At 35.8% G+C, this 22,824-nt stretch overlaps 1 long non-coding RNA gene across 1 annotated transcript in view; it reads left to right on the forward strand.

Annotated features, from left to right (window-relative positions):
• LOC110255689 overlaps positions 1–22,824 on the forward strand; it is a 313,398-nt gene that overhangs the window by 38,616 nt on the left and 251,958 nt on the right. The window contains exon 2 of the long non-coding RNA XR_002336348.1: positions 18,744–18,841. This is a non-coding gene — a long non-coding RNA (uncharacterized LOC110255689). The remainder of the gene's footprint in view (positions 1–18,743; positions 18,842–22,824) is intronic.

Genomic DNA, 22,824 nt, shown 5'->3' on the forward strand with positions numbered 1-22,824 from the left:
GTCAGCTGAAATATATTTCACTAGATATTTCCAGAAGAGTTCATGGTTGGTATAATTTCTGAGTCCTTCAGTGGCCAAGAATATCTTTGTTGCTTTTACCTATAATCATCAACTGATTTGAGCATGAAATTATTCTATTCAGGTTCCCTTCACAACTCTGTAGAGTTTGCTCTGTGACTTTGCCATTTAGTGATGCAGGGATGTTTGCCGTCCCCTAAGATTTTTTTTTCTCTTGGTAGTTAGCTTTTTTCCTGCCAGGATGGTTTTAATAATTTTTATCCTTGAAATTCAAAAGTTTTATCAATGTATGTCTAGATATTTGTTTCTTCTCATTAATTTTGCCAGGAATCCTTGACCTCTTTCAAAGTTATCAGTCAGGTGTTCCAGTCAGAAAGTTCTTTTTATTATGAAGTATAGAGTGAATAAAATCTTTATAATGCATATCCCTGACTCTACCACTCCATTTTAGAAAATCATACTAGCCTGCCACATATGCCACAAATAATTTGAAATAAACCAAATTTTACAGCTATAATTGAAAGTTCTTGTGAATCCTTTCACTACTTCATTCTCCTTTTAAACCTAAATGTAAACACTATTCTCATTTTTGCGTCTCTTGCTTATCCATTTCTCTACACTGTTATATACATGAGCTCAAAAAATATATTCCTTTGCATCTTGCAATTTTAAATGCTATGCAATCATATTGCATCTATATTTCTGAATCTTTTTTCAGTCCACATGGTGTTTTTGAAACTTTCCTATGGTGGTAGCTGTAGCTCTCTTTTATTCATTTTAATATGCTGTCTCATTCTGTTATGTAAATATATCACAATTAATTTAGCCATTTTTATGTTGATGGACATTTAGGTAGTTTTGCAGGTATAATTAATGCTGCAATGAATATTCATTCACCTGCCTTCTGTGAGAGTTTCTTTAGGTTTTGTGGAGTTGTTTGCAACAGACACGTTGACCTTCAATATTAGCATTATTAAGGAGGTGGTCCTTACATGGTTCCTATGTGCCAGGCACTATTCTTAATGCTTAATCTATACAGACTCACTTATTTAACCTTTCAACAACTCTATAAGTTAGGTAGTATTTACTGTCCACATTTTATAATTGAAATACAAGGGAGTGGAAGGGATTGGGAGCTTGGGGTTAACAGATGCAAACTATTGCTTTTGGAATGGACTAACAATGAGAGCCTGCTGTGTATCACTGAGAACTATGTCTCGATACTTACAATGCAGCACAACAATGGGAGAAAAAATTATGTATACATGTATGTGTAACTGGGTCCCCATGCTATACAGTGGAAAAAAAAAAGGTGTGTTGGAGGAAATAACAATACAAAATAAATTTTAAAAAAAGAAAGCATACAGGCATGTTGGTGCAAACTGAAAAAAAAAAAAAAGAAAGAAATACAAGGCACAGAAATTTTAAGTGACTTGTCCAAGGTCACAAAGATGCAGGTAATAGAGTCAGGATTTGAACTCAGGTCATCTTGTCCAGAGTCTGCCCATTTAACTGATATGATATATTGAACAAAAATTTATTCTATTTCTCCTCAATTCAGTTTTAGAAGTCATAATTTACTTAGGTAATTACTTTGTCTAAGTTTTCAAATTTTTCACATAATGTTTTCCATTATATAGTCATATTATCTTTTCGTCTCTGCTGTATGTATATTTATGTCTGTTTTGATATTTCTCATGTTATATATTAATATTCTTATTTGAACATATGAAATATAGTTATAATTATATTTTAATGTTCTCATAGAAAATTCCAACATCTATATCAGTTCTGGGTTGGTTTCTATTTATTCATTTTCCTCCTCATTGCAGGTCATATTTTCTTGACTCTTTCATACTTGATAATATTTAATTGGATGCATACATTGAGATTTTTATTTTGTTGGGATATTTTTGCAGTCCTATAAATAGTTTTGTACATTGATCTGGGACGCAGTTAAGTTACTTGGAAATAGCTTCATCCTTTTGGGTCTGGCTTTGAAGATTTGTTAGATGGGATCACAGCAGCTAAGTTAGTTGAAGGCAAATTCTTCTGGAGACAATACCTGAGTACCATACCCAGCACCATGCATTATTAAGTTTTCCAGTGTGGCTGGTGGGAAGAGGCACTATTTTAACCAAATCTTTCATGAATTCTGGATACTTTGCCTCTAATTCTTGGACATTCCTCCCCCCACCACGAGCCTCTAGGGAGTCCCCTTTCACACATACACTCTGAAGAATATTCAAGGAGGATGTTATGCAGATCTTTGCATTCCTTCTTTGTGCAGCTCTGTCCTCTATAGAGGAAACTGTCCTGCAAATGCTGACTGCTTCAGTCCCTGGATTTTCTACAGTTGCCACTTCAAATTAAGATGGGCTCCACCCAAGTTCTTCCTCCAGGCACTGCTGCAAGGAAACTCTAAAAGTAGAAAGCTGGGCAATTATAGGGCTCACTTTGTTTTCATTGCTCAGGAATCTCTGATATATATGTGTTTATATGTGTATTTACCCTCATATATAGTGTGTTTATATCTACACACACATATGTGTGTGTATATCTATATCTATATATCTATATCTATCTATCTCCATCTTGGTTTAAAACAGTAGTTACTTTTAAAAAAAGAATTAGATCATTTGGTTTCTTATTATTGAGCTTTGACAGTTCTTTATGTATTCTGGCTACAAGTCCTTTGTCAGAAATATGATTTGCCAGTATGTTCTTCCCATCTGTGGCTTGATTTTTCAGTCTCTTACCACTGAGAAATAGTTCTAAATTTTAATAACATCAAATTCTCATGTTTTTCTTTTATAAATGATTACTCAGCTGTTAATATCTAAAAATCCTTTGCCAAACACAAGGTCACAAAGATTTTTTTTTTGAATTTTTTCTTCTGAAATGATTATAATTTTATGTTTTACATTTGGTCAGTTTTGAGTTAACCAAAAGTTGTATATTGTGTTAGTGAAGATTGTTTTATTCTTTTTTGGCATATGAACATCCAGTTTTTCCAAGTATCACTTACTTAAAATACTGCCCATTCTCTTCACTTAAATATTTTTTTTACAATTCAGTCAAAAATCAGTAGGCTGTATTTTTGTGGGTCTATTTCTGGACTCCCTATTCAGTTCTACTGATTTGTGTGCCTATTCATTTGCCTATATCACAATGTCTTGACTACTGTAGTTTTATAGTAAATCTTCAAATAAGGTGTAAGTCCCCAAAATCTGTCTTTACATTTCCAAATTGTTTTGGATATTCTAGTTTCTTTTCCTTTTTACTGAAATTTTAGAGTTGTGCTGTCATTTATAAAAAATGTCTATTCTTATTTGGGGGCACTCTTTTGAATCTATACATCAATTTGGGGAGACTTCATTCCTTAACAATATTGAGTCACCCCTCCCGTGAGCTAGATCTCTTTATTTGGTATTTTATTTCTTTAATGCTGTTTTGTAGTTTTCAACATACATGTTTCATACATATTTTGTTATATTTTTACCTAAGAGCATTCTCTTTTTTGGTGACATTTAAGTGGTACTTAAAAGTATTTTTCAAATTCTAAAGAATGTATACATGTATGTGTAACTGGGTCACCATGCCATACAGTAGAAAAAAAATTTGTATTAGAGAAATAACAATAAAAAATTTTAAAAAGTTTTTTCAAATTCTAATTTTTATTGCCAGTGCATAGAATTACAATAGATTTTAAAATACTCATCTTTGGTCCTAAGAACTTGATGAATCACTACTTTTACTTTTAGAGGGTTTTGTAGATTATTTGGAATTTTATATATGAAAGTCATATTGTATGTGAATAAAGACAGTTTTTATTTCCTCCTTTTGAATATGAGTGCCCTTTTTTTTTTTTTTTTAAATCATGTCCTATTGCACTGGTTAGGGTTTCCAGTATAATATTGAATAGGAGTTATGAAAGAGAACATCCTCAATTTTTTATCATATTATGGGAAGAAAATTAGTCTTTCACTATTAAGTGTGATGTTAGCTGTCATTTTTTTGGGTAATGTTTCCTATTATGCAATTTCTGTACCATTCCTAGGTGGTTGAGAGTATTTTCTTGAAAGGATGAAAATTTTGTCAAATGCTTTTCATGTATTTATTGAGATAATCATGCTCATTTAGTCTGTTAAGATGGTGAAATTACATTGATTTTCAGATATTGAAGACCACTTTAACTTAGTTCCTCTTTTTGAGGTTTCTTAGCCTTGTAGGAAGTATAAATGTGAAACCAGACCCGTGTGAGAGCAGCCAATAGTTACGACTTCTCTGAAGAAACTTCCCTTTTCCTTCTGAAGCTATGTCAGAGACAGATTTTCTTTTCCTGATGAAGATTTTTTTTCCCCACCCCAATTTCTTTGAATGAAAGGAGAGGAAACCCTTTCAAAGTTCCCAGCTTTATGTGGAGGTTTCAAGTTCAAAGACCTTCCCCGCCAGGGTCCAATGCCACATCTCTTATTTCATCTCCTGAGTTTGCACACAAATCTCTGAATGTAATAACTTGTATTTGGGCATTTTTCTTTTAGAGTGTTATTGGTTTCCTTTATCATTCTGGTTTAATGATCTAGGCTTGTATTGTTTTAACCCTTGGTATTTTTTCTTACATTGTTGAGAATGCCACACTGCAACTTTAAATATCATTGTCAGACTTTATTTAGCATTTTGTTAATTTTTAGTTAGAATATATTTTCAGAAGATTTAAACCATTGGATTATCAGGAGTGATTGCCCTATTGTAACAATTGTTATGGATTTAAACTTTTGGCTATACTTTTCTTTTAGGTCTATTTCTTTAGGATGGCATATAGCTTTTTGGTTTTAAATTTATCCTGAGATGGAATTCCCATTGTGGCTCAGTAGGCTAAGAACTCGACGTATCCATGAGGATGCAGGTTCAACCCCTGGCCTTGCTCATTGGGTTAAAGATCTGGCTTTGCTGCAAACTGCAGTGTAGGTAATCGATGCAGCTTGGATCTGTCATTGCCATGGGTGTGAATCAGCTGCAGCTCTGATTCAACCCCTAGCCCAGGAAATTTGATATGTCACAGGTAAATAAAATAAAATAAATGTATCCTGACTCTGTCTTTAAACGGATTAATTGAATCAATTTATGTTACTATTGTTACTCATATATTTAGACTCTTAAAAAAAATCAGGTATCTTCTAATGACCCCAGTCAGTTATAGCTGCCAAGAGTTTGAATTCTCTTCTTGCCAGAATTTATCTCAGCATGAGAAACAAAAATTGCCCCAGGGGGCAGTTAAAGCTCAGTGAGATTCTACTGGCATTCCTATGAAAAGCAGGGCTTTCCTTTGAGAATCTGGTCCTCAGCATCTACAGAGACCAGAGTTGTAGGGACAGAAAGCCCAGTTTCTCAAGTGGGTCACTGGAAGCGATGCTACATCATACCACTTACTTCTCTTTCCATCCCTTTTTTTTTCTTGACCTATATTTTCTACCCACTGGGGACATAGAATCATACAGTCATCTTTGATTCAGAGGATACACTGCATCCTGGAAGATGGTGCCTCTCTTAACAGAGAATTGTTTCTGGAAAAGCACCTTACTGTGCTCTGAACAGACCATTCCATCACTCTATTAAGATAGCAGCTTCACTGGAGCATGTACTGTCCATTTGGGGCTTGCATTACACACTGGGCCAGCCCATTAGTTTTTTTCTACCTCCACCCTCCTACGTCTCCTATCAGTTAGTCATAAAAGTTCCCCGGGTGCACTGGGCAGCTGGTAAGTTGCACCCAGCCCATGATATTTTGTAATGAGCCTGCCTTCTCACTAGACCGTATGCTTCAATAAAGAGGGATGTGTTTGGTTCATTGCTATATCCCCAATTATTCCAACAGTACCAGTTTAATAAATTTGGGTTGGAAGAATGAATGGTCTAGCAAAAAAAAAAAAAAAAAAAAAAGGAAGGAGTTCTCATTGTGGCTCAGCAGGTTATGAACCCTACTGGTATCCATGAGGATGCAGTTCGATCCCTGGCCTTCCTTGTGAATTAAAGGATCTGGCATTGCCCTGAGCTGTGATGTAGACTGGCAGCTGCAGCTCTGCTTCCACTCTTAGCCTGGGAACTTCCATATGCCACAGATGCAGCCTTGAAAAGAGAAAAAATAACAACAACAAAAAATGATTGAATCCCTCTCAAATGGGATTTGTTTCCCTTTACTCCTCAGGAGCTGTACACTGCCTGCCTCCAACCTAGAACCTACTTACCACTTAACATTTCTACTCCATTTGGTGCTCATTTTGTTGTTGATCTAGATTTTTCATTTCCACTTATCTTTTTGTTTTTTTTCTTGTCATTGGTGTTTGGAGGGGGAGTGCAAATAGCATAAAGTTACTGCACAATCATGATCAGAAGTTAAAATTTTTATTTTACCATTTCTTGGATAAGCGTTTTGTCTCCATTTGCTATTTCTCTTCATCATAATGGTTATTATATGCTAGATTTAGATCACCTTTTCTTCATGATTATTTAAACATGTTCATAATTTGCTGCTTTTATCCTTCTGATTTTGGGAATGTGTTCTACCACTTGTTAGCTAATTGGCAACTCTGTTTCAATAGTATTAAATCTTCTGTTTCCTGCCTTTTTCCTTATAATTTTTTTTAAATACAGCAATTATGCTTTTTATCTCCTGCTGTCTTTACTGGTTTTAGATTACTCCTTCTTATTTTCTATTGTGTTTCCCTAATAATTAATTTTCTTAAATAATTAGTACATGCTACATACTTTTCAAGCACATAAATGAATTATTAAAAATGCACAATAACCCTATTAGGTAAATACTGCTGTCACCCCATTTTATAAATGGAACTATGGAAGCAGTATAGTCTTAGAAACCAACGATGATCATAAGTAGCTCATAAGTAGCAGAGATGTGATTTGAACTTGTCGAAACCCATAGTCTTTAACTATTCCTCCACCTTGCCTGGAAATAGGTGAAATGTTCTCTTGGATTATTTTGAGAAACTGAATTAGAAAGTGTCTAAATTCTCTGCATTATCCATTTCATAGGAAGTACTTGTGTTGAGTCCTCAGCATATTTCTTGCCTTGAACTTCATTATGTTCTTTTTTAAAAAATTATTATAGTTGATTTGCAGTATTCTTTCAATTTCTGCTGTACAGCAAAGTGACCCAGTTATGCATTTATATACATTCTTTTTTGGACATTATCCTCCATCAATATTTTTCATGTAACCTCTGACTTCTCTTTTTCATCCTTATTGGAAACGGTGTAGCCATGCTTAGCATTGCCAGCGAACATAGTTTGTCTCAGAACGTATTGCCCCTGTTTAAATACTCTAGACCTAGCAGACCAAGGGAGAGAGGAGCTGTGGGTTTATTGCCGTGTTGGGTTATAGTTAAGGTACCCAAACCACTGGATGTATGGGGTAAGAACAGAAGGGATTTGCAACCCACAGTTTGCCTTCTCTGCTTACCTGTCTTACTTCAGGGGTATCAGTGCTGTTCTGCTGTATGGCCTCTCAGCAAGCTGTTATTTCTTGTGCAGGCAGGAGATTTCAAGAGAGTCCTGATCTTTGATTGTAGCTCTATTTGTGGAGATTTCTCAAAGTTTTTGTCATGGATCTGAAATATCTAGTGGCCAGCAATGAATACAGTTTTGTCTTCCTTTAAAAAAATTCTATTTTAATAGGAATCTTAAAAAGAGATGGGAGAGTTAGACATTCACATTCAAATTTTCTCTTTTGTTCCGAATCCTAAGTAGCAAATTACCAGACACCCTTAAGTAACAGTGAAAAGTAGGCTAGAATTTCTGTTAATTTTCCAGACACATTGTTCTCAAGCTTCCATTTAATAGTTACAGCCATGTATCAGAGCAGATTCTGAGTTCTGCAAGGCCCTGGCAAAAACTGTTCATGGAAACTCTATAAATGCAACAGTAGATGTGATTTGGAGGGTTTATTCTCAGCAGAAATTAGGGCCTGAGTCTTAGCAGAAGAACAGGAGGGAGAAGGTAGTTTAAGTTGTCTGTAAACTGACTTCCTCAGAAAGGCTCTGCTGAGATGAGCAATTGTATTTAGAATGGTTGCTGCTCATCTTTCTACCAAGATAATCATCTGACGTCAACATGAAAAAGCAGATGCAGCTTTTCAAACTCTAAGTGCTTTCGAACTCCAGTATTATTCCCAGTGAACCTGAAAGTCAAATAAATAATCACCTTGAAATTCTGGAAGAATGTGAAGAGCTGGACAAAGCTGAGCCCCAGACTTTTACCAAAGGAGCCCTGAAAGCTAAGCATCCATTTAAATTGGAATTTTTGCCTCCTCTGTTTTCTTCCATGCAGTCTCTTGCCTCTTTGCTAAATATCAAAGATATTTATGCTTAAACAAATGTTGTCTCCCTCTTGGTGCATCCTCTCCTTCTGGCAGGAAAGTCAGCCTGCTGAATTGGTGGCACTTGCCATGGCAACAGACGGTGATGTCAGAAACGCGGTGCCAAGCAATTAGATCTCGGAGGTGCCACAGTTAGGAATCTGAGGCTCTGAAGATGAGGATGAGACAGAGCAGTTGTTGTAAAAGAATCTCAGTAAAGACCGAGAGTCTGAGGCGTGCTCTCAGAGGTCTGTTGCTCAAGAAGGGTGACAGCAAAGGAAGCCAGGTGAGGCGAATGGGGATGCAGTGCTCTAGACAAGATTTCAAAGGAGACGTGTGTTGATGAGGACAATTTGCAGAAGGCCACATCCAGGTGGCTGGAACTCTGCCATATTCTGTGGCTTTGATGCTTTACAGGTATTCTCTAAGGCATAGAAGGGGAGGCTCCAGCCTCACTGTCTCTCACTGAGACCAAGGAGTCAGGACAGAAACAGCAGACTTGTTGCTTTTCTCTCTCAGAAAGCAGGCACATTTACAGTTTTGCTGCTTTCAAGGAAGGGACACCCTGACATCAAGACCTTTTAAGACCTGAAAACTGAGGATGCTGTGGGGAGAAGGATACCCTAAGAGATGTTAGGTTTTCGGCAAAACCTTCCAAAAGGAGGTAATGAAAGCTAGTCCCTTGTGTCAGTGATAGGAACAATCTGAGAGTCCTTTGAGATGGACTCTTAAAAGCTTTGCTGGTCTGATGTTGACTATGCAAAGGTAGAAACCAATACCTGTGGAAAATCATAGCTGAAGTTTTAAAATACCCATTTCAGTGATACAGTATGGATAAATTTGGACTGCATATGGCTTCTTATGTAAAGGAAGATTTCTTCTCCATTTAGTAACACATTGTCTGCTGCCTGTGCTTAGCACCTTCTGCCATATGTTCCTTAAAACAAGCTGCTGCAATTCAAGAACTAGCCCTAGTAATTAAGATCAAATGAGCCAGATGAAGAAAATGAGATGAAGAAAACCACATGCCTGAGGAGCCCAGCCTTTTTATATTAGAAAAAGGGAAACAAGTATTTGCTAATGGACTACTCAGAGGATTTATATGCAATCCACTCTCAAGATTATTGTTAACATATATGCACATATTTTGAACTGTTCTGGGCTTGATTGATTAGATCCATGGACATATTGGCTGTTAGATGCTGGGGCTTCCCCATGGAATATAAGTAACACTCAGTCAAGTGCAACTTATTTCATGAAAAAAAAAATAGGGCATAGAAGATATTATCAAACAGTTTGAGATGAAGCTTTCAGAGATCCTTTGAGATATTTGACCTCTCATCCTTATATTGTGGGTGGGAAGTTGAGGTCCAGAGTGAGTGAACAACTTCCCCCTGGTCATGAGCTAGCTAGAGAGAAACCTTGGATTAGAACATAGGATTTCTGACTCACCTACAAGCTCTGTAGTTCTCACACTTGAGCATGCATCAGAAACTCCTGGAGGGCTTGTTAAAATACAGATTGCTGGGTGTTACCCCAGTGCTTCTCATTCAGTAGGTCTGGCTTGTGGCCCCAAATTTTACTTTCCCATCAAGTTCCCAGATGAAGCCGAACTGTAGACCTTACTTCCCAGTCTGTAGGCTGCCTTTTGGAAAATAGCTGGGATTTTTTGTTTTTTTCCTTACAATGGGTTTTCTCAGACTGTGGTGGAACCTATATCAGAATCACTGTGAGGTGGTGGATATTAAAAATATAGATTATTGGCACATCTTAGAGTTACGGAATTTGAATCTCCAGAAGTAAAGAACTTCCATCTCCACTGTATGTGATCACCCCTCATAATGTCTCTTACCATCACAGTTTGAAAATCACAGTACTTGACCATACTGGTTGACTTAAAAAAAAAAAATCAAAGACAGAACTTTTTGGTGAGATGGTAAAATTAAAGGTGTCTGAATTTTTCACCATCCTCTCAAATCTTCAAGCAAATGACCAAAGGAATGAAGAAGAATTAAAGCCCCTGCATCTAATTTGGGAAAATGAAAAAGATGTCAGTCCTATGTCAAAAATGTCTAGAAGTTTTTTTTTTTTTTTTTGGTAAGATGTTGTGCCAATTAGACTCAGTTGAACAAGATGTTAAAAAAGCCCCTAGAGAAAGCAGCACAGTCATAGGTGAGTAAGGAGAAAAAGTCAGAGCAGAGCCCCACTCATGCCCACTGGAACGAGGGCAAACTGATATCACAGAGTCTAAGATGGGAAGTCCTCTCTCCAGCTCTGGATAAGTTAGTTGCATTCTACCAAACCTGTTTAGAGAATCCTAGATTTCCATGGTGAAAGTGTTTTGTGCATGAGGGCATCAGGACAGAGGAAAAGCACCGTGTGGATACAGATCTATGAAGTGACACCACGAAGACGTAGTCAAAAATTTAAGCACCCACTCAACAGTTTTGCTTGATGATAATTGTGGAGGAAATCTCCACAGAGGTGATTCCTCTGCTTGAAGCTCCCATAATGCAGGCTTTATCCATATTTTTACAGGCTAAATGATGACTGTGTTGAAAATTACTTTTATCAGTCTGGCAGTTTAAAACTAGGTGGAAGATTGGGAGTTCCTGTTGTGGCTCAAAAGGTTAAGAATCTGGCTAGTATTCATGAGGGTGCAGGTTTGATCCCTGGCTTGCTCAGTGGGATAAAGGATCTGGCATTGCCACAAATTGTGGTGTAGGGTGCAGGTCGGCTTGGATCTGGCATTACTGTGGCTGTGGTGTGGACCAGCAGCTGCAGCTATGATTGGGCCCCTCGCCTGGGAATTTCCATATGCCACAAGTAGCCCTAAAAGGACAAAACAAAAACAAAAAAGACTAGGTAGATTATAACTATGAATGGGAACACCGTGAGAGAATTCAGGGAGCACACATTTGCCTGACAAGTGGGAAGACCAAAGTCTGGATGAACTTTTTCAACTTCACTATGGGTCTAAGATTTGTTACCAAGCAAGTTGTCAGTCATACATGCTAAAAATAGAACAATTATATCAAGATATGCAAAGGTTCATAATGAAAACCTCTGTACCCTTCCAGACTATGTGGCATATTATGGACAACCAGATGATGAGTATGACAAAGTACAAATATTCCGGTAGAAAAATGGGCAAAAGGATAAACAGACAATTCACAGAAGAAATGAAAAGTAAACATATGAAAATATGCCTAGTTTCACTAAAGAAATGCAAATTAAAACAAGGAAATGCCAACATTTTGCCCACCGTTTTTGCAAAGATTTTAAAATGTGAAAAAATTGAAAAAGATATAAGGAATAGGCATTTATACTCTTTTGGAGGGATTTTAGGCAACTTGGAGTACAATCTTGGGAGGAAATTTCATGATATGTGTCAGAAGTCATAAAATGTTTATACCTTTGAATTGATTATTCCATTTATAGTAATTCTAAGTCAGCAATAATAAGAGCTATAACAATATTTATATTTAAGAATGTATATTATGACATTATTTATGTTAGTGAATAGTTTGTAACAACTTAAACATATATATGGTAATGTAAAATAAGTATTATTTATACCTAAAGTGCACTACTGTATAATCATAGTAGTTACTGAAGAATATTTAAAGATATGAAATATATTAATTATTTTAAAATAATAGGTCAGGTTACCAATTCATATAATTTTGCATAGAAATTCAAGAAAAAGAAGTGGAAACATATGCACCAATGTATTCTGTCTTCCATATTTTGTGCAGGAAGTATTCTTTTATTCATTTAAAAATGTTATTGGAAATATTTAATGTCTGTTTACATGAATTATTCTTTGTAAATACAATGGAACACTATGCAGCCATCAAGAGGACAAAATTATAGGTATTGGTAGAGGATAATCACAAGATTGTTAGGTGAAAAAAATAAGGTACAATACAGTGTGTAACTGTGTTAGGAAATAAGAATTTAAAATAAGGCATACTTGGCTAATACTGAATCCCCTCCAAACACAGAGAAGTGGTGAATAAAAAAATAATAATTACTTTCTATACATTCCAAGCTCAAAAAAGAATAAAAACACCCATGTGTTAGAAATAAGAGAAGATGGAAATCAAGTTACTAGGCTCACAAACTGAGAAAGCTACCATGATCTATGGGAGTACAGAACATAGAAATAGGCTTAAAGTTCTGTATCTGAGGTCTTAATGACAATGTGGGGTTAGATAATATTGCTTAAACTTATCCAAGGTTATGATTGAGACATAATATTCCTTCAATAATCTTATAACTGGTACCCCTTTGTTAATAGACTATAAAAACTTTAGAGAATTGAAATTTTTGCTTTTACATAAAACTATGGATAAAAGTATAAAACTCCGTAAGAGTTGAAATACCGAATATATGGCATATGCAATTGGGAAGTCTGAAATTATGTCACCTCACAGTTTAGGAATATAAAGCTGATAAATTAACATATAAGAAGTCCAGGATTGGTGGAATTCCTGGAGCAGCTGACAGAAGCCTATGTAAAACCATTCTGTTGGGAAATGTACATAACTCAGAGAACCAAGGACTCCCTGGGATAGTCACCTTGAAAATAAAAAAAAGAGGATTAACATCCCAAGGACATGAAAAAAGAGAACAATCTGAATGAGAATATAGGAATTTGAAAATATATAGGACATTAAGAAAGCAACTAAAATCACAGTGAAAGACTAGGATGCAGTGACAAACAAGATTTGCAAATAAGAGCATACAGAATGCTAGATGTTAATAGAGCTATTGAATAAACATAAAAGGTGGATGAGATACAATTGTAGAGAGCATTTGTAAATTGGAATATATGTTGGAGGAAATTATACAGAATTCAGCCCTGGAAAACATAAGTGATGTTGAAGATAGGCTCCAAATTGAGTCTGATGGAGCCTCTCTAAGACAGAAAGTGAGAGAAAGTCAAAATGACTGAGAATTTGATAAAATTAAAGAGTGATACAAAACTTCATATTAAAGAGTATGATAAATAAAAGTAAACCTACATCTAGAATCATCATAGTGAAGTTGCAAGTTACCAAAGTCAGATAGAAAATTTAATCATTATCCTGGAAAATGAGGGGAAAAAAAGAGGCATGATTCATGGAAAACACATAATGAAATTAACTATCAGTAATCACAAGAAATGTGAACAAAATTAGATTCATCTATTCAAAGAAAGAAATTTAGATATATCTCTTTAAAAAGCATATGCCTAGTCTGTTTATTTTAAAGGGTAAGCAGATGAAAGAGAAAGAGATGGAATAAGGTGAAACAAAATATTAGCAAGGCAAATCCAACTATGTATTAAAAGGATCATACACCTTGATCAAATGGGATTTATCACAGGGATGCAAGGATTCCTTAATATCCATAAATCAGTGTAATACATACAAACTTAAGAATAACAACCATATGATTATCTCAATAGATTCAGAAAAAGCTTTTGACAAAGTTCAAAACCTATTTCTGATAAAAACTCCAGAAAGAGGGTATAGAGGATGCCTACCTCAACATAATAAAAGCCATATATGACAAACCCATAGCTAACATCATTCTCAATGGTGAAGAACTGAAAGCATTTCTGCTAGGATCAGGAACAAGAGAAGGATGTCCACTTTCACCACTGTTATTCAACATAGTTTGGAACTCCTAGCCATGACAATCAGAGCAGGAAAAGAAATAAAAGGAATCCAAATTGGAGAAGTAGTAGTAAAACTATAACTGTTTGTAGATGACATGATATATGCCTAGAAAATCCTAAAGACACTACCAGAAAAGTGTTAGAGCTCATCAATGAATTTGGTAAATTTGCAGTATATAAAGTTAATAGACAGAAACCTCTTGTATTTCTATATACCACCAACAAAACATGAGAAAGAGAAAATAAGGAAATAATATCATTTACCATTGCATCGAAATGAATAAAAACTCTAAAGAGACAAGAGTTGTACTTTGAAAACTATAAGATGCTGATTAAAGAAATCAAAGATACACCATGCTTTTGGATTGGAAGAATATTGTCAAAATGACTATACTATCCAAGACAATCTATAGATTCAATGACATCCCTGTCAATTTACCAATGACATTCTTCACATACCTAGAACAAAATATTTTAAAATTTTTATGGAAAAGCAGTTTTTTTCTTGTAGTGGATTTCTAGTCTCATAGTGTTGTGGTACTCTGAAATCTGTAAGACACATGAAAGGAATTGAAGACAACACAAATGGAAAGATATTACCATGTTCTTGGGTTTGAAGAATTCATATTTGTAAAATGATTGTACTACCCAAGGAAATCAGTAAATTCAGTGCAATTCCTATGAAAATACTAATGACATTTTTACAGAATTAGAACAAATAGTTTTAAAATTAGTAAAAAAACACAAAAGACTCCAAATAAGGAAAACAATCTTGAGAAAAAACAGAGCTTGAGGAATCAGTCTCCCTGACTTCAGACTATACTATAGAGTTATAATAATCAAAACAGTATTGTACTGACACAAAAACAGGTTCATAGTTCAACAGAACAGTATAGAGACTCCAGAAATAAATCTGCATATTTATGGTCAGTTAATCTATGACAAAGGAGGCAAGAATATAAAATGGAGAAAAGACAGTATTTTCAATAGGTGGTGCTGAGAAAACTGGACAGCTACATGAAAAAGAATTAAATTAGAACATTCTCTAACACCATATACAAAAATAAACTCAAAATAGATTAAAGACGTAAATGTAAGACCAGATAATATAAATCTCCTAGAGGAAAACATAGGCAGAACACTCCTTGACATAAATTGCAGCAATGTATTTTTGGATCTGTCTTCTAGAGTAATAGAAATAACAGCAAAAATAAACAAATAGGACTTAATTAAACTTAAAATCTTTTGCCCAGCAAAGGAAATCATGGACAAAAAAGTTAAGAGACTAAATCCTAAGAGTATTCATCACCAGGAGAAAATAATTTTCTCCTTTATTCTTTATTGTTGTTGTTGTCTAGATGAGAACATGGATGTTAGCTGAATTGTGGCAATCATTTTACAGGATATGTAAATCAGTCATCATGCTGTACACTTTAAAGTTGTACAAGGATGTGTGTCAATGATTTCTCAATAAAACCAGAAAAAAATGTACATATATATGTAAATGTGCTTGGGTATGCATAAAATACCTCCAAAGAATACATAAGAACCGGGGAAGGAAATGGTATACCTGGATTTTAGGAGGTGAAGGAGATTGACCTTACATGTTTTGTGCTATTTGCATGAATTTACTCATATGAATAAATATAAGTAAACAAAGTTTTCTTTTAAAGTGAAGACCCTTTAATTATAAGGGATTTCTCAAAAGGTAATCTTAGATAATTTCTGGGCATTTGTATTGCCTTATGTAGATCATTAGATGCTACCATTTTGGAATTCTGTCCCTTCAGAAATTCTTGGGATAACAAGGTTTTAGTGTCTAGTCCTCTTGCCCCCTTCATCTCCTGAAATTTCTCAAGAAATAATGTCACTGGAGTTTGATGGCCTGGATATTTGGTAAGACATCCTTCTTAGCAAAAACCAACAAAAAGCTTTTGAGATGCAGAGCAGCAAACTCTTGGATTTCTTTCCAGGTCCATCACAAATGTTACTTCCTCCCTTCATTAAATCAATTAAAACATGTTTATTTATCTAGAAGCAGCAGTGTATTTGATTTTTTTTTTATGTTCTCTAAACCTTGGTTGTAGTCTTGACCTTCTAATCTAGTTCTGCACACACACCACTTAGATAGAAATATTTTCCTAGAATTTCAGTTTTAGATAGAGGAACTATTTAAATCTATGAAAGGACAGGTGATTTGCTCAACTCCTAAACTTTGAAGCTGACCATTTCTTTCAGTTAGAATATACTTTCTTCCTTGTAATTGTTCTCAAACTCTTTGGTTCATGTTTCATGTATTTAGTAAAGTCATAGACTATTTGAGAGAAGAAGTCTTCTTTTCTTCTCAGTTACTTCAAAGCAATTTAAAGGAAAATCACTAAGTAATATTTTGTGTCAGGCACTGTGTCAGGCACTCTGCCAGGTGCCAGATATAGAAAAGTACCTGTGACACTGGGCTTATGAGAGGTTCACAGTGTTCTTCTTCCCTATCCCTTAAAGTGTTCAATAACCTCTTCTTTTTCTGAGACAAAGAGAAACCACCGTCTTGTTCATCTACCTAATCAAGGGAGAAGCCTGGTAAGAACTATAGTTCTGTAATTTCCTTCATAATTTCTGGACCCAAGAAATAATTTCTGAACAAACATTAATTTAATCAAGCATATGATGCATTTGAGAAAAAATACTTCAATTAGGTCCCAAATTTCTCTCTTCCAGGTCTTAAGGAAATGATCAGTTTCTTGATGCATCAAGGCCATTGGTCTACATCATAAATAGAATTTCTTTCCTCGACATTGTGCTTCTATTTTTTTAAACAATCCAAACTATAAACAACATTCTCTCAACTTCTAACTGAAAAAATATTTTCTACATTGACCAGAAGTAATATGTCCACCAATTCTACCAACACAGAAAACCAGACATTTATGATCATCTCTTGATTGGAACACCGGGTATAACACAACTTGCTTTCCGTGCTCAGATCCTGAAATGCTTATCAACCATGGACAGGCCCTAGAAAAACAGAATTTCCATTAGGCTTTAACTGGTTCTGTTACAAGCTCTGGAAAGAGGAAAATAGATTAAGCCAGAGGTTGTCATTTTAGGTCCAGCCCAGTGCAAGTGTGTCTTATAAATAAAAGGTGTAGGAACTGCCCTTGCCCCATTAAAAATAATTTCTTAAGGTAAAAGAGAAATGGTCTTTCAAAGATATCCTAGGACATGAAAGAAATATTCCCAACCTTTGGTCAGACTTCTGTTGCCAAATGAGAATTTTAAATTAGTTCATACCAGGTATACAGTGGGGATTACTGGAGAAAGACAACAAAAGATTGGGAAAAGATTCTGGTGTTTGCACTTGGAATAAAAGAAGAAGGTTCATTAGTAAAAACTTTATTCAGGACCAGTCTAAAATTCAGAATGAAATCCTACGAAACTCAGTATGACAGTATTTATTGAAAGTGTTCTTATCCAGAAATGGAACAGTCATTCTTCACGTCAAAATTCCACTTGAAATAAGTCATGGACTACTATAACACACACACACACACACACACACACACACACACACACACACACACACAAATACATAAATTGGGTGTTTGGGATTAACATATACACATCACTATGTATAAAATAGATAAATAGCAAGACTTACTGTATAGTGCAAAGAACTCAATATTTTGTAATAACCTGAATGGGAAAATAATCTGAAAAAGAGTTTATATATAGCTAAATCACTTTGCTGTACACATGAAACCGACACACCATTGTAAATCAACTATACCTGAAGAAAAAATATGTCATGTGAATTTTTATCATTAAAACAATCATTTATAGTTAAGTATAGGCATTTTAAGCAGATTTAAGGGCCCCATCACAATTGGGGGATGTGTTCTGCGCTCTCCATATAAGCAGTATGTGTCTGGAATCTTTGCTCTTCTACACTTAGGCAACGTTCCAGCTTCCCACCTTTCTGTTTGGGGCAATAATATATTCATCTATTTTTCTTCATTCAGTAAAGTCCTCAGTTGGTGCCCATACTCCATTTGGTCTTAAAATTCTTTCTGCCTTTCACAAACTTGGTAGGATCTAGAGATTCTAGATATTTGTATCAATGGATAATGTCTTGGGGAAGAAACACACATGCTCAGACATCTTTAGAACAATAATGGAAGATGTTAAGAAATGCCAAGAAGCAGATCCAACAAATAGAGCAGTGGCAGGTAATTTGACCTGTCTTTCCTGTGTGATCCCTTCTAGCCTTGTCATACACTGTGGGTGGTTATGATGTTGCCTGGGAATGTAGAAATTGGAAAAATGGTCTGAGTAATACTCTGCTACAGGAAAGGGTTTTGTAGTCTCTACAAGTCCTATTAAAACCTACTGCATTGACAGCCTTGCATGTGGTTCTTTGGCTATACAAAGAAAATAAAACCTCCAAAGTTATTTCCAGGCACATTGGTCTTTTTCTTTTGAATTACTCAGAGATTACAAGGGGCCTTGACAATGAAAAGTGGGTCCTGATGACTCAACCTCCCTCAGCCAAAGTTGTGACGATCAGAGGAAATAATACATGTTGTTAGGCAGTATCTGACATAGAATAGGAGTGTAATTAATGTTTGTTTTTTAAAAGCTGCCGGGCAGTAACCTGAAGTTGACACGTGTTTTGTTCCTTCAACTTTAGGCGAAACAGACCTGCAGCTCAAGTTGAAATGATGGACAACTTGACCCTGACAAGGCCTTCCAATAATTTGAGATGCTGTTGGCTGTCTGGAGGGTAAGGTAAGACCATGGTTATTCCATGTTACCTTCATTCACTGCAGATTTTTTCCCATCAGTAACATAGAGCCAGGAAAGAATGTACAGAAACCCACTTTCTTGATTGACTGCAATGATATTCTTTTTGCATAACCTCTATAAAAAGAGGTAAGATAGCCTTTTGCCTTTCATGAGCATATTCGAAAGCTCCCCAGTTTCCTACAGGAAAAAGTAAGCAAAGCAGATTGGAGGATACTGGGAGGCTAAAGTACTTATTTGCTTTGATGCAGTTTTATCCATATTTATGTTTACATTTCACATCATATGGTATCCTAGTGGAGAAAGGTTTGGTGGTACAAGTATGAACTATAGACTTAAGTAGAATTGAAGAGCAGGTTAAAGGCAACCACTGAATTTCTAGTGCAAAGTCCCACTTAACTGTAGGTGCAGGAGACCACACCTATATTTAAAGAACAAAGAAGGTATCTGTGAAATAGAAGCAGAAAAGCAAGAGGAGAAATCAATGAAACCAAAAGATGGTTCATCAAGAAGTTCAATAACATTGATAAAACTGATATATTAGGAATATTTGAGTGCATTGCAAATGAATTTATGGCCGTTATACTCACATATCATTTGCATTAACACATACATCTATAATATTCTTCTCATTAATTAAGACATAAGAGCTACTAAAATTGAGAAATAAAGTTTTCTAAGAATAAACTATGAGAAAAATCATTGATTATTAATAACTTGGGGCTATTACATTACTAGACTTGTTGGGTCTGAGAGATGGGACAAAAAATTGTTATGTTTTACAGTAGGTCCAAAGGAAATGAATGTTCATTCTTACTGAAGGCAGGGCCAAAGAAAGAGGAAGAATTTCACCTTAGGCTGAAAGTTGATTCTGATTGCATATCTCCAGAATTTTTTCTCTTTGGATATTTGGATGAATATATACATATTGAAACATGACTTGTATTGAATACTATTAATTCTTTCATCATGTACAATAAGATGCAAAGGCTTCTATCTCTCTGTAATCAGAAAGCAGATTATAGAACAAGAGAGAAGCAAAGCTACTACTAGAAGAAGGTAAAAAATACTGTATGTGAGGCATAGGGTCACATGTATATCTGTGTCTACATACACAGGTATGTGTGCACGATGTTTCCCATGACTATCTGTGACATTTCAATGAAGTTAGGTAAATGAGTTGGTGTCCCTCCCCAAAGATCTAGGTTATAGAAGCCCTTCTTTGGACAGTGCGATGGACTTCATGAAGCTCTTTGGGCTCTTGGAGGCCTTTAAGGTCCTGCTGCCCCGTAATGCGATCCTGAATATGTTTGGGCCTTGGAGTTAGTGTGTATGAATCTCAGCCTATCCTAGAGCATGTGTCCCAGGCTGGAAGACCAGTCTCATGGGACCCAAGCGTAGAGCACATATTTCTGCTTGTGAGTATACTGGACAGTGGAATGGCTAATACGGACATAAGACCTTGGGTTCTGGCTCTCTTCCCATCTACCCTAAATTTCTTTCAGGTACTTGTATCAGAATTGTAACTGTTTTCTTTGTCTGGAACTTGGGCTGAAATTATCTGAAGGCCTAGTTGGATCTAGTCTGCATGAGTGGTGTAAAATTGTTTAAATTTTGCTTATGAAATACGTAATTTTGAAAAGGGTGCATAAAGCCAGAATGACAAATCTGCATGCATATGGGATAGAGATGTGTGTGTGTGTGTGTGTGTGTGTGTATTTATCTTTAGCAAAAGCATTGCTTAAACAACACACACCAAAAAAACTTGAAATCCCTACTCTGTACTCAACCCTAAGGCAAAATAAACAGGGAGAGTAATGAATGTATTAATGGGTTCTAATAGTGGTGAGTGTGAACATCATAAAAAATTAGGATTATCTGACATTGCTTAGAACATAAATAATGAGAGTGAATTACCAATTCCTCTCTTTTCCTCTCCTCCTTGATTTACCCCAGAAGAACCAAGATAGAAATATGGTCAAGTGTGAGGGAATCCTTTCTAGATCTATCATAATTTTGATATTTACTATTGCTTGTGATTATTCTTACTGGACTCGAAGCATGATTGAAATCTCTGTTCCTTATTTGCTTTGAAGTGTCAGATCACCATTGCAGTTATACAGAAGTATTGCCCTTGTATGGCTCTATGCCTAGGAAAGACCATGAAAATTTTCCAGAGAAAGAATCCTAAGTGTAAAATTCCTAATGTATCTGAGCCTGTCAGTGTGACATATTTACCTGATAAAATTACTAACACCCTATACTGTCAATGGAAATCACCAACTTTCTCTTATCCCCATACAGTTTTATTTTCCTACTCTTCTATAAATTTGATTTTTCCACAATTCTACAAATCATCATCCTTGAAACTGGAAGTTGTTTCTAGTTTTTGCCTTTTCCCTCACCCCCACAACCAAATCAATCCCCAACTGATCTTTCTTAGGTTGGTCGTCCCACAATGCCACTTGAAATTCTCATCCATCATTTCATTCAAGGATAACTGCAAAAACTCCAAAATGATATTCCTGCCTCACTAACCTGTCACAATATTTAAAGCAACTTAAATTTACTCTTTTCATTGTTTTTACATGGCTACTCAAACAAAAACCCTTAAAAGTCTTCTCATATTTTTTATCTTGTTATGCAAGGTTTCCAAAGTTGTCTCTCCTGCACAGGCAATAAAGAAGCCATGCATTCTTTTTGAAAAAAACTTGTTCTGGTCTAAATGTGTTGTTTTTAAGAAAATTAGGACCAACCCAGTTGGCAAGTGCATTTCTACATAAAGAGAAGCTGGAGAGAGGGGCTCTTGTTTTGGTGTTTTTGGCAATAAGCCAGGCACAGGGAAGCAATCTGTGGACTCCAGCAGAAGATATAAGTTGGGAAAGTAAGGGATCTTAGGTGACATAGGCAGAAAGAGAGTAAGGCACACAAAAATTGGAGGTGTTGGATGGCCTGAGCCTCCGTCAAAATGATAAAAATACAGAAATGAAGAAAGAAGAAAATGAGCCACATTAGGGGATAGGGAGGGAGAATTGATTCTAATTTGGACATTCTGAGTTTGCAGTGAAAACGTGTGACTGAATAACAACGGCCAATAGGCAATCCAGGACTGGAACTCAAGAAATGGAACTTGCCTCCAGATACAGACCTTAAATGATACCCATGGTTAAACTGTTGAATGATAAGTTTATCTGGAGAAAATATCAATAAAGGAGAGGAGAATTAGTGAGGACTGATTTTGTAAATATGGAGTCAGGAGATAAAAAAAATTGGGAAGGGGAAACAATGAGGTAAAGGGAACACTGCATGATTGTGTCATGGAAACCAACTGAGAGAGGAGTTCCAAAAGAAGAAGCTCCAGACAAAGATAATGAGCAGCCAGGATGTCATGAAATTGATGATGGAGTCATTGGTCTGCAGAGACATTGTCATGTGAAGGGAAGTCAGATTTCAGAAGGTTAAAGAGAATAGGTGGCAAAGAGTAGAAAACTTGGTTTTAAGAAACTGGTGATCCAACACAAGGAGACTGAGATAGTAGCCTGAAAATTCAAAATGGTCATGCTTTGCTTTTTTTTTTCTCCCAAACCGAGGAACATGTGAACTTTTTTTCAAAGCAGAAAGGAAAACAGAAAAAAAAAATCACTGTGGACGTCCCCAAAGGGTAGAGGGGGTTCACATAAGAGAAAAATCAAGATAGAGGGGATCCTTTTGGGAAAGAATGTAAGGCACCTACCTCTCTTCTGAAAAGAAGCACAAGAGCACAGATCTAGAGAAAAGAAGTTTCAGGTGGATAAGGGGTAATGTTAGCTGTTAGAATGAGAGTGAGATGGAAGACTTGAAGCATGGTTTGAATAACCACTTGCTCAGTGTACACAAAGTTTAAAAATAATTCAGTGAAAGAAGTGAGAACAATAAAAGCCTGATGGAACACAATGGCATGGCTTTTGAATGATAAACATTCAAAGAAA

Source organism: Sus scrofa, chromosome 10 (assembly GCF_000003025.6).
Source record: "Sus scrofa isolate TJ Tabasco breed Duroc chromosome 10, Sscrofa11.1, whole genome shotgun sequence".
NCBI lineage: Eukaryota > Metazoa > Chordata > Mammalia > Artiodactyla > Suidae > Sus > Sus scrofa.